Consider the following 13,216-nt stretch of genomic DNA (forward strand, 5'->3'; position numbering starts at 1 on the left):
AACATCTAATAAGACTTATTGCCATATTTCATCAGTTTGCTGTGAATTCAAGTTCCACTAATGGAACAATGAGATAGACCCTTGACTTGGTAAACAGAGAGTCAGAAGAAAAAAGGCTTATGTAAGAGCCTATAAAAACAAGATGGTTCAGAAATCAGACAGCTGCTCTATTCTTAATTCCCTCCATTGTGCCTCAGGATGGACAGACATCAGACTGCCAGATCTCTTACATGCATTATTGTGTTTTCTGAAGTTTGGGCATAATGGAGAAAATGGCAAAGATGAAAAGGTAGTGTTAACTTTTCTGTTCACCTTCTGACACTTTAAATGACTTCATGTGACATGGGACTCCTAGGAGATTTGATTACTTTTTAAATTAATGCTGTGTAAGAAAAAAATGTCCCTTAGGCATATTGCAATATTTATAAAGGTAATTGCTCTTTTCTCAGAATATTTAACCTTGGCAGAAATATTCACCTTATTCTGAATAGCATCTATGTAGCAAACCAGTATCAAAATAGGTCTTAAGGTCCGGGAGTAGTTTTGATCTATGTCCCACTTGTTGTCATGGTCAGTGCCTGGAGATGGCTCCATACTGAAAGGCTGCCTGATGCTCCACACTGGGAACTAGTTGGAAACAAAGCCTGTTTGGCATGAGGTTTCTGCCTCTCCAGAGTGAGGGCAGAGCTTCTAGAGTGAAGGCGACAAAAATGTCTACAGATGACAGACTTTTTCTGCAGACAAAAAGGGGACAGCCTCCTCCAGAGTCCTTGCAAACCTCAGCACTGTTTCCATCAGATATAAGGGATTGCTTTCTGCAAAACTTACACAGCAGCAACTATAGCCATTTTAGTAACGGAACCAATTCTTTCCCTTCACACCAGTACCTCTCTGAAGAGGATGTAAACATTACCGTGCACAGCTGGAAGGTGCTTAGATAGTATAATAGTGTTTTGTATTGCTATATGCAAGGAATAGAATTGTGTGCTACAAATACTAGTATTGACAGCATAACTAACATTTTTGATGTGCAAGAGAATAAAATTGTTATATTCATTCACGATTTTCCCTCTCAAAAAGAAAGCTGAGTGCATACAGCAAATTTTAAGTGAGTCAAATCAGAAAGTGAACCATTGTTAGCCATAGTTAAGTACCAACACACACCAACACATCACTTCCCAATCGTCTCACCATTTATTATGGTTTTGAATTTCCCAAATGACAACTTGAGTAGGGTTTTATTGACCTTCTCTGTTTAGAGCAGTCTTAAAAGGCTGTTAGAATTAAAATTTGCTGAGAATTCTTAAGTGTGTTTCATACAGAATTGCTGAGTTGTAACCCTGGAGCTTCCCACCAGAGGTATTCCATTTCAGCCGAGCTTCTTTGCTGTAACAAGCGTGCAAAACACATCACAAGAAGCAAATGTCTTGTCAAATTGCAAACATCAATTTTTAAGAGAAGTTAATGGTCAGGAATGCTGCCCTACTCATTCTGCAAAGCATTAGGGACAACACAGCTCACTGGGTAATTAATTAGCCTGATAGGGATATTTGAAGGGGGGAAAAAAAGCACACAGCAGGACACCGGGAGCTCAGAGCCCATCAAAGCAAGACTTGCAACCACTTTCCAGTTACACTGTGGTTACGGCCCTTCTGTTAAACAACTGAAGTAAATGATCACTGTGTTGGCTGGGATTCAGAGCCACCACGCATCACTCAGCTGCTCACTTCACTCAGGCAGCACGGGTAAAAAGAGGCTCCGGGGGAGTAGGTGACTGCAGCATACAGGCAGCAAGAGTGCTACCCTTCCATGTTGACATGAGGGGAAGGTGTGGAGAGCAGCAGGATTCCCATTTCTGGCAGGCCAGCACTTTGGTCTAGTGCTGCAAAACACTTTACTTTAGGATAATTTTGATTAGATGGTCTCAAAATCACATGACATTTTTAAAAGGGTTCTGAGATTTCTTCCTTGATTATTTTCATGGATTATGGCAGTCAAAGTGATGAGGGACTTGGGATACTCCCAAATATTCATATAAATGTAATTGATAGGAAAACCTGTTTGTTAATCATGCTAATTCAAGATTTTACCTTTCCGTTTCACAGGGTTCCTGGTTTTGAACACAGTTTGGGTACACTGTGCTGTCACATATGCCAGCTGTACATCTCCTAGGCAGCAAGATCTAGTGCACACAGTAGGAAGAATCATTTAAGTCTTTCAGGAGTCTTCCTGGCATCATGTCTGCTGAAGCAAATGGAGAGGGATTGCAGAACAGCACCTTTAATTCATTCATGCCGTTTAGATCTCTCAGACAGTGATCCATCATTCTTCTCCAAAATTTCCACTTGCTCTCTGGTGATAAATTGATCAGCAGGGAACGAGACAAAGTCCAGATTTTGAACTTGAAGAAAACACCAGCAACTTAATCAGGATGTAGGCAAGAATCTAAAAAAAAAAAAAATGGGAGCCTATATCTCTGTCAAGAAGGATAGGCTTATTGAGGAAAGCAGCCCATCAGAGAAACTCTCTCGCAGGCTCCAAGAATTTGCAAATAAACCTATTTCCTTAAAAAAAAAAATAGTAAAATAAACCGCTTTTACACATGTGGACAATGCCAACATCCCTTTTATGAAGGCGTTGGGGTTTGCGGCTGCAATACCGCCTGTGCCCACTAGATGGATGTCATTTTCAAGAAGTTGAAAGGTTTGGGTCTGCTCCGGGCTCCGGGGCTCACTTTCATAGCCCCAGCCGCTATTTTTTATTATGCGCTCTCTTTTCTGTTTAACACTTAACAGGGACTTCAGTAGCGATAGCTGAATAGAATCATCTCCACTGATGATCTCATACGTCCATTCCCACACTGCCGTTGTCTTAGCAAACACAGGTATCGACTGTGACTGTTTCTGGAAGGTCAGAGGTAAAAACTGTTGATTTTTTTCACTATTTTAATAGCCCAATTACAATAAGGTGCTATTTTTGGACTATTGCAATCAAAACTCACAAATCAGTGTACCCCTAAAGTCATAACTTACAATCAAAACAAAAAAGAAATTACTGTAAGAATGAGCCCATCTGGATTTCTTGTTAAGACTTTGAGCTTGTGAGCTTTTGGGTTTGTTCTGGTTTTACCATGCCTTGGGTTTTAGTTGGTTTGGATTGTTTGGAAAACACTCTTGTGTTTTCTCAGCAATTCTAAGAACAAAATTTGGTTTGCATTTTAAATGAAAGGTAAGGAATGTAAAAAACAGTAATCACGTGACTCAAAGAATAGATACGCAAACCCAGCAACTATTGTGTAGTTTGCGACAGGAATAACAAGTTTTGGCAAAACAGAAACAAATTTCCTTTCTTACTGTTTTAGGCTCATATTTTGCATTATACATTCAGGCATTTTGGTAAACACATGTAAACACGTGGCTTTGCTTGACACCATACATGTTTTTAAACTGAGACTTGAGTTATAAAAGCCCATTTTGAATACCCTGAAAAATAAACCTAGCTTCTTCTTGATCTGAATGCCACCTGGCTTCAAAAACAGAACTAAACTCATCAATGGATTTCTCCAAGAAGTTCTGGAACACACTGAACCTCTGAAAGAGGCATTTTGCAACAGCTGCATGGAAATGCAGAGCGGGCTTGAAATAAGAATGAATTAGTATCATAACCTGTAGAAAACTGCAGGATCAAACAGGGGATAAATTCAGTTTATGAGATCACCCAGTTTCTTACATGACTACCACTTCCACTTTCAGGATTAGGTTCTGGTTTAAATTGGCAAAGTGCTTGGTTTAGCCAGAGCAGACAAGATTTTGTCAATCAAAGATCTGCCTTGCAGTATGAGCCGCCACTGTGTATGAATTACATTAATACCCTGTTAATTAACACTACAGAGCACTACTTACTCCAGAAGTTATTGTTTCTAGGAAGGCAGTTTGGTGCTAGCCAGCCGGCCAGCCTGTGGGTATTTCTGCCTCTGGTTCAGCCAGCAAGCCAGAGAAGGAAGGTAAGGCCGGTAGGGAGACCTGTTGGGTTTGAGGGATGAGAGGGAAGTGAGAGCACAGCGGAGGAGCCAGCAATCTCAGGGATGTCCTGGGAGGCAACAGGAAAGATCCTAGTGGGAACGGTAAAGGAGACAGGGCACAGACCTATATAGACAAACTTCATTATCCTAAGGATCAGGGAATAACTCATTAGTGGACCCATCTGCATTTAGCACAGTTTTCAAAAAAAGCGACCAAGTGAAAGAAGCTTTGATAAAAAGCCGTTTGTGTTGCTTGCAGAGGAAATACAGATATGGTGCATGTAGATTAGTATTTCTAGACAACTGCCATACAAACCACTGCTTAAATCAATAAGCTTCTGAAAGACAAACATACATTAAAAAATGAATTAACCTCCAGGCTGCAAGATTTTAATAAAAATAGATCTTAAATAGATGAAGGGCAATGCTTCCAAAACCCATGAAATTAAATTGCTTTTATATATCCTTGTTCTTCCTATAGCCTTACCACTGAATAATATTTTAATTTTAATTGCATCAGCAGTTTTGTATTGTTCTTCAAAGTAAATCTGTCATAACTCAGGCTAGCCATGAATAAACCTGGACTATTTTAACTGGGTTATATGACCATTGTTCCTCAAGGGAAATAAAAATTCTGCTCCTGACTGTAGTCCAGAGTCATACCAAATGATGCCTTCCTGTGCTTGGTGAGAGGAAGTTCCTCATCATGGGAGAAGAAATTCAGATGGTGACCCTAACCCATGGAGTTCAGTAGAGCTGTGGAGCAATTGACACTGGCTCCTCAGGCACCACACCAGCAGTCTCCTAAGTGAAACCTGCACTTTTCTGGGAGCATAGGAACCACAAGCATCACAGAAAAGGAAGCTCGTAAAGTAGTCCTCTCTGAACAACTATGGAACACTGTCTGATTTCAGTCTCAATGGGATGGCCTGAATTGCAGGAGCAGCCAGAATTCAAGAATGAGGCTTTGCCTTCACGCCCATGGGTAGATAAAGCCACTTCAAGTGAAGTAGGTTTAACTTCCTGATAAAACCCATCAAATGTGATCATAAAACAGTCCCTCAAAGTACCAAAACTCTAAGTTTTATTCTACATTCCAATAAAATTACTTTGTTGTTGGTTTGTTGTTTGTTTGTTTGTTTGTTTTTTAATGGGGGTACATTTATTACCACACTGGGCTTAAATCAGTTCTTAGTAAAATTCATGTAAGTTTAAAGAAAGCCTACTGAGGATGACAGCAGGTGCTGAAGAAAATATCTTATCTGATTAAAAGTGAGTAATATGGATGTGCTAAATTGCTGGGGAGTAGTTGCCACAAGATAGTCAGTGATATGATATCAATCAGCAGAGAAATCCGCAATGATGACTTACTGATGGAAAGCCATAGGAAAGCACCAATTCTTTGCTAGGCATCTATAACATGGATTTATAGACACAAAATGAAATGCAAACTACCCAGGTTAGCTGAATTTTATTCATTCATGCCTTCTGTCTATTTATCTACTTTTCTTTTAAGTGTTTTAATCTGTCATTTTCACATTCATTCTGCAACTTGAAGCAAGGTTTCCTTTGAATGATGATTTCATTAGGACTTGTTCTGTCAGATAACGATGCCTCCAGAGTTATGTACTATGTTAATTCTGTCATATCTTGTACCTTACTTCTATTTTTATTTTATGGGAATTATGGAAAAAAAAATCTACATGCTGATAGATAGATGATGTTATGTTCATGTATTTCTCATAATACAGATGAGAGATGAACCTTCAAAATAAAACACAGGTCACAAAATAGGACTGCTTCTTTCTAATGGAAAGATACTGTAGCTTATTAGAAAATTATTTTAAAAGAAAAGAATTACATTATTTGGAGTCAAAGTCAAGTAATTTTTCACTACCTTTAGGAGCTCTTGGAAAAGATAGCACCTTCAAAATATCCTTCAGCTCTACATGCTCCTTACTGAAATCCTTTCACTCCTGGAATTATACTGAACTGCTCTCTCAGAAGAGAAATACTACGAAGGAAAGGTCATGATAAATCATGTAGTCAACAGAAAGCTAAGTAATAGTAACAAACTCAGTTCATCTGCCCTGGTGTAAGGCCCTTCCATTTGAAAGGGAAATGGAAGGGGATACACTCAGTAGAATGACTGTGTGCTCAAAACAGGCAGCAACATTTACATTGCCCCAGCATGAAGAAGCACTCACTGTCTAAAAGTGAAAGTGAATTAGACCCTACAAGCATCTTCACTTCAGCAAAGGACTTCTGCCCGCTCAGTTAGAGCAAGAATATCTTGTTGGTTTTCAAGCAGTGACCTTTTGAACCTTGCCAACAGAATATGTTGAAAAAAAAAGTGATAAATTAGCCTATTCCTTCCTAACTGCAGCCTTTCCCCCACCAAAAGAGTCCAAGGAAAAAGGCATAATATGGGAGGGAGCAGAATGAGCAATCCTTTGTGTTTCTTGGTCCTTCTGGGCTTTTACCAGCATCATCTGCTGTCATAACTCTCCAGAGAAGAGGGTCCTGGCCACCTGGCTAAAGCAGCAGCCCTCAGTATACTACAGTGCTGAGCTAAATCTATCTGTTTAAAAAAAACATTTCACACTCCTGCACCAAGGGCACTGAAGAGAACTGTATACCGAAACAAGGCTGGTCTTATTATGAAGAAAAATGAGCTTGCTTTTAAATTACCACCTACGGTATATTAGCTCCAATTTGAAGTAGGAAACAGAGATGATGGAATAACTGAAGGTTTGTTGAAAATAGATAAAGGGTTTGTGGTTTGCCTGGTAGTAGCCAGGATAGCTTACATACCCCTCACCCAGGCTCAAATTTTGAGCTGTGCTAAATACTGATAAATGCCTTTTCATCTCTGCTAGTACGAAGTGTCCATTTTGTTCTAAGTACACAACATATTGAGACAATTTACATGTGGAAGTGCATCACATGCCCTGCAACTAATTGTTCCCAACCTCTGCATCATCCCCAGATGACTGACAAATTCAATTCAAGCCCAAATTCAGTCCCCAGATGAGTGACATATGCAGTTCAATGGGTAGGACTGTGTTGATAATGCAGTAGAAGAAGATTTTGACCCTGTAATACATGGAAACCCTTCCATATATTAAAAATGTGAAGCTTAAACGGGCTACAGAGGCTCGTTCTGACTTTGTGCCATGAAGTCTGCAGGGTAGATTTCACTCCAGTATATGTCTTCTTCTGATGTATGGGCATGGAGTAGGACCCAGTAATCTGTGAAGAGCCAGACACAGTAGCCTCACACCAACACACATCAACAAAGCGGTTCAAGACCCTGCATGCAGAAAGCCTCTGAAGGAATTACTGTGGGCACCTTACTTGCTTGAACACTGCAGAAAAAGGGCCCAGCCAATTATTTTTCCTATGTTCGGTCACATCCAGGTTTACGGCTAGCTAGGGACAGCTGTTTGATTCTTCTGTTCTTACTTCCATGGATCTGGGGCGTTTAAGAGAAAGCAATGCGTGGTACAACTGATCAAATACAGAAGGTGAAAAAGTCACCTAGGAAATTGTCATGTATTTAAGTGTTTCATCACACTTATGGAAACAGAATTTGTATTCCTATTACATTTTTCATGTTCTCTGCCAGAATAAGGTAAGATGATATGACTACCAATTGCTGATTTACAATAAATTCAAATCAGCATCTGATGTGTCCTCTCATTTTTTAAAATATTCCACTGCTCAATGAGTGCAATATGAAAAACAAACAGTCCATGAAACAATCAGACACTTCATTAATAAAAATATTGCGTCAAGCCTTACTGACCAAACCTTGATAGGAAAAAAAAACTTATTAAAATCCTCTTATAGTGCTCCAGTGGAGACCAGTCAGCAATTACAGACAGATCTCAGCAGAAGGTTTTTACTGCTGGATAGGTTTTTAGAGGGTAGAATTAGTATTTATTTTAGTGGGGCAGAGGTAAGGTAAGGGAAATACTGAGCTGTGACAAGGAGAGATATAACACACTGGCTAATTTTTTTACTTTTTACTACTTTTTTAGTCTTTTTACTAAAAGTCACATAAAAACACTGAGGTAAAGTCATTAGCACACATAGGTATAGATCAGTGTAGTGATGATAAATGACATAAAGAATCAAAGAGGGAGAGGGGAAAAACAATGAGGAATACAAAGCGAAAGAGGTCAGGCAGTGCTCAGCTGAGTCCTGACTGTGCCAAAATCTTCCAGGCAGTCTGAAAGTGGTCTAAGCAGATGGGAAGCATCAAATCTGAAAGGTCTTGTGCATGGTAATGAGATGATGTATGATGCAGCAAAGGCACATGGAGCCTTCCAATCACTACTGGGTGAAGATCTTTGCCCTACAGCATCCAGAACCAGGAGTACTCCACTTTTAAGCAGGCCCAGCACTGTGAGATTTGAGGAGGTGGCAGCTTGGATTTCAAAGGATGGCAGAGCTACAGCCGCCTTTTTATCTTGTTTGAGCAGGGTGCATTACAGTACAGCTAGTTAACTAAACGGATGACAGAGACTATGTGAGTCCGTGTTAATGAGAGTTCATTGTTTTTTAAATTCTTAACAAAGCCAAAGGACTAGTCTTAACTAAACTAAGAACATACAGATCAATATTGGTCCTTTTAAATCATTCCTCAGGATCAAAACAACCTTCTACTTAAAAAGGCTGGGGGGTTTAAAATCAGTCATTGCAAGACAGTAAAACAAGTAGCAGTGCTGTTCTATCCCCATAACATGGTAGAAAAGAACACCCTGCAAAATACCAGATCTGTGTTGAATTATCCTGACCTCGCAGTCCACCAGAAACACTAAATTTGCAGAACTTCCTAGGAAAATTTTAGAAATGCTGAAAATTTAAAACCAGGTTAGCTGGTGTGAGATTCTCTAAACAGCTTCAGTACAAGAGTTGATGTTTGAGTTCACAGTCCTGAATCCCTTCAAAAAAGGGCAGAAATGGGTGCTTATAGGATGGAGTTTACCACATCCCATGGTTGGTGGCTGAAATAGATCAGATCCAATTGAGCACTGCTGGCATACAAAGCTACAGGTATGAATAGAAAATACCAAACTTCTGTTAGTTTCAAAATAAGCATTCCTTTCATTCAAAGGCCTCAACCTTAGCCCAGGTGGAAAAAAAGCCTCAAACTTTGCACTCGATATAGCATTTCTTTAAAAACAAAAAAGGCACTAAATTGATGCAGGTCTACAAATTGCTGCATTAAGTCTGCTATACACAACCCACGCACAATAACATAAGGGTAATGTTAAAACATGCATTAGGGATGAGGAAGAATCTCTCCCCCTATGAAAAGATGAGCTGAGAGCTGATGGTGGGTGAGTACTGCTAGCAAAGCAAACACTTCACTATCTGTGGGTGAACATTTCGTGCATGCTCTTTGTTATAAAGCCCACTGAAAACTTAAAGCTGCTTTTCTAAAGGAGCTGTTGTGTAACTGACATCTGGGGTTTTCAGTCGCTGCCCTGTTTGAACTGGTTATGGAACACATTAAACCCAGAAGGCTCCACTTCAGCTGTTTACAAACCTTCCCCACATGCCTCCATCATCCCAGCTTTGCTGAGATGCTTCAGCACTGGGGCTGAAGGCTCAAGCCTGGCTTTCTTGCATAAGCACCACCATGGGCTGCAGCAGGTAGGAACCCTCATTTCCAACAGTGTATTCTCAAGGGTCTAGCAGAATTAAGACTGTTGTTTTCAGAAGCTGAATCTGCTACTCCACCTTTGGATCCACACAAACAGGCTGCTGTATCTATAAAAAGGACTGTTGATTCCATGCTACATATATGTAAAACTATGTATGCTTGTAGCTGTATAATTGATATAACTTGCATACATACTCGCAACCATACACCATACTGTCATCTGTTTCTCTTTCATTATTATTATTATAGTCAGGAATCAGGCAGTAGGTCCATGCATGTCATGCAAATAGCATTATGAAAAAGTTCAAATTAATAAATCAAATCATTCCCTCTTTCTGTTCACAGCTTGTAAACACACTTTGAATTTGCTATTCAAAATAATCAGGAGTTTTTCTATACAATTACACACACACACATACACACACACAGAGTGCTCAGAAAAACTCAATGCAGATACTAGAGCTCCAGAATTCCTATGCAGGGAACAGACTCTCACAAAGTTTTTTGGATGCCCAGGCTGTAGGGTTTTAAAAAGCAACTAGGAAATTTCATGAAAGAAACATCCAGCAAGCTGCTATTGAACCTAAAGACCACCACTTTTGGATCAGGATGTCTTTGAGCTGCAAATCCCTGGAAGCTTGGGAAAAGTGCTGGGAAAGTAGTATTATAGGTATTCCCTCTGCTTTTAATCTACCTTAAGCATCAAGGCCAGTGTGGGAAAGAGGAGACTGGATGAAACCCACAACTGGCCATACCTTTATCTCACCCACCACTGCCTTTCTTGTGTTTCAGTGTCTTCTGACATAGATAAAAGTATCATTCTGCTTTGCTGATTTCATGGTTTATGCAGCTATCTGCTGCAGTAAAAAGTCAAAGTCTTGACAGATGATATTTATGGTAGAAATTACCTTTCATAAAACACTCAAAAATCTTCCTTATCTTTGTGTAACCACAGTATTTTAAGCTGAATTTTTCCCTTCCAGACTCCCAAACATGGGAGTTTGTGGAAGCAGAGAGTATCAACAGATTCAAGAAGCAGCTGCACACATTTGTGGACAACAGGTCTGTAAATGGATGCTAAGAGGAACAAACAGTAATGTTCCCTTGATATCTCCAATCCAAAAATTTTGACTCTGAGACAGCAGGAAGGGAATGAACTGCAGGATGTGGACAGGCTCATATGTTCTTCCCCAAAAGCTGCTGTGATTGCCCCAGCCACAGCCACAACGGTGTTGGGCTTGCGTAGTAAGGTTTTGGTAGTGGGGGGCTACAGGGGCGGCTTCTGTGAGAAGATGCCAGAAGCTGCCCCCATGTCCGATGGAGCCAACGCCAGCTGGATCCAAGACAGACCCACCACTGGGCGAGGCTGAGCCCATCAGCAACAGCAGCAGAGCCTCTGGGATGGCGTATTTAAGAAGGGGGGGAAACACCTGCACAACAAAACTGCAGCCAGAGAGAGGAGTGGGAGCACATGAACGCCCCAGCCCCGCAGCCCCCCGGGCCGGGGCAGGAGGAGGCCGGGGGGCTCCAGGCGCCGCAGCAGAGACCCCCCGGCAGCCCCTGGAGAAGCCCCCGGCCGGGCGGGCCGTGCCCCCAGCCCGCGGAGCCCCCGGGGGAGCAGCTCCCCCCCGCAGCCCGGGCAGGACCCCCCCGGGGCAGGGGGTGCCCGCAGGGGGCTGTGACCCGCGGGCAGCGGCGCTGGGGCAGCTCCTGGCAGGGCCCGTGGCCCCGTGGGGAGAGGAGCCCGGGCTGGGGACCCCGCGGGGACCCCCCTGGGGCCGGCTGGGCCTGGGGGGCTGCGCCCTGGGAGGGCCCCGGGCTGGGGCAGGGGCAGGGGGCGAGGAGCCTCCCCGTGGGGGGCAGGGGCGGCAGGGACAGCTCTGAGGGACTGACCCCAGCCCCGGCCCGGCCCGGCGCTGCTGGGGGGGCAGGAGGGAGAGACACCGCGAGTGGAGCTGAGCCGGGGAGGGGGTGGGGTGGGGGGAGGTGTTTTTAAGTTTTGGTGTTGTTTCTCATTATCATACTCTGATCTGAATGGTAATAAATTAATTTCCCCAAGTCAAGTCCCTGCTGCCCATGAGGGTATTTGGTGGGTGCTCTCACCGCCTTTTCTCAGCCCACGAGCCTTTCACATACTCCGTCCCCTGCCCAGCTGGAGGGCAGTGACAGAGCCGCTTTGGTGGGCGCCTGCCGTCCAGCCAGTGTCAGCCCACCATGACAACACACAGCTAGCCCAAGCCAGCAGGCAATTTCTTAAATTCTTATCACAATTACAAGAAGGGGACTTGGCTACATAAGCTATTGCTACTTTCTGTAATACGCCTCAAATGCTGAGTAAAGTGAACGTGATCAAAGAAATTAACACGGAAGCGAGCCAGCAATCTCAGCCGCAGATGTCATGCTGTGCGTACCGCTGTGCTGGTTCGGTCAAGGATCTGTTACTGGTCGTAACAGCAGAGAGGAGAGAGTTTCTCCAACAGTTCAAAACCCTTACGGGTGCAGCATTGGTTTGTTCTGTTGAGGACAGAGTCATGAGCACTGGAGCTACAAGGAGGAGGGTAGATTGGTAGGCCAACACAAACCAGCAGGAAACTGATTAAACTGGCAGCGCTTCCAATTAAGGATAATGATGGAAGTCATCATCAGGACATCCAGCGCAGAAACAGCAGCTGAAGTACAGCACAGCACAAATACAGTACAACAGTTCCCTGATACAGGCCAGCAAAGATTTGCGACCGTAGAAAAAGGGGGAAAAAAGATCTAAAGCTGGGTGTGCAAAACAGTTCCAGGGGAAATAGTCACAGATGCATCTTTTTGACTCTAGCTTTCTGAGAATGATCTGTATACTGTAATTTTGATCAGCTGTAAGACTCCACAAGGTGTAAAATAGGCACCCATATCAGATAATACAAACACATAGCCACCACAAAGAAGAAACAGTATCTAAAAACTTATTATATCAGACCTAACTGAACTTTACACAATAAAAAACTTTCTTTGTTTAGGGAAGCAAACTTTTATATTTCTAAAAAAATAATACCTGTAAACAGCTGCCAACATATAATCATCTCATTAACTAAGACTTACACTAGTGGTAATATAGACAAGAAATTATGCAAATAATTGCATAGAAATGTACGAGCATATGGATAATATTGTGCTTTGCACGGCAATGACAGCCACTTGGACCTGAGACTTCATCTACCCTGAACAAGAAGGGTTGACTGCAGCTTGAGTAACTCTGCTCATACTGATTTTAATTTAAGTAGGTCGGGTGCTGACAGTTGAGTAGCTACAGCAACATGGATCTCAGCACAGAGTGATGGGCTGGAGAGGTACTAAACCTCTCTGGCAGCTGCACTATATTCTGCGCAGTTGCAGCTGTTTTCTTACAGTGACCCAAGCAGCTAGTTTAAAGCTAATTTGGGAAAACCTACATGAGGAACAGTGACATCATGAAAGTATCAGAGACCCACTATGAATGATATTTGGTACCACTCTGCTCATTACTTCCCTGGTGC

General features: G+C 42.3%; 1 long non-coding RNA gene across 2 annotated transcripts in view; it reads left to right on the top strand.

Annotated features, from left to right (window-relative positions):
* The window catches only part of LOC308058619, a 42,794-nt gene that overhangs the window by 10,037 nt on the left and 19,541 nt on the right, over nucleotides 1-13,216 (top strand). The window contains exon 2 of one of the 2 annotated variants that reach the window (XR_013925914.1): nucleotides 2,106-13,216. This exon is cut by the window's right edge and continues 19,541 nt beyond it. This is a non-coding gene — a long non-coding RNA (uncharacterized lncRNA). Of the gene's footprint in view, nucleotides 1-197 lie in introns of both variants that reach the window. The other variant, XR_013925915.1, reaches the window with a different exon arrangement.

This window comes from Falco punctatus (assembly GCF_963210335.1).
Source record: "Falco punctatus genome assembly, chromosome: 2".
Taxonomy (NCBI): Eukaryota; Metazoa; Chordata; class Aves; order Falconiformes; family Falconidae; genus Falco; species Falco punctatus.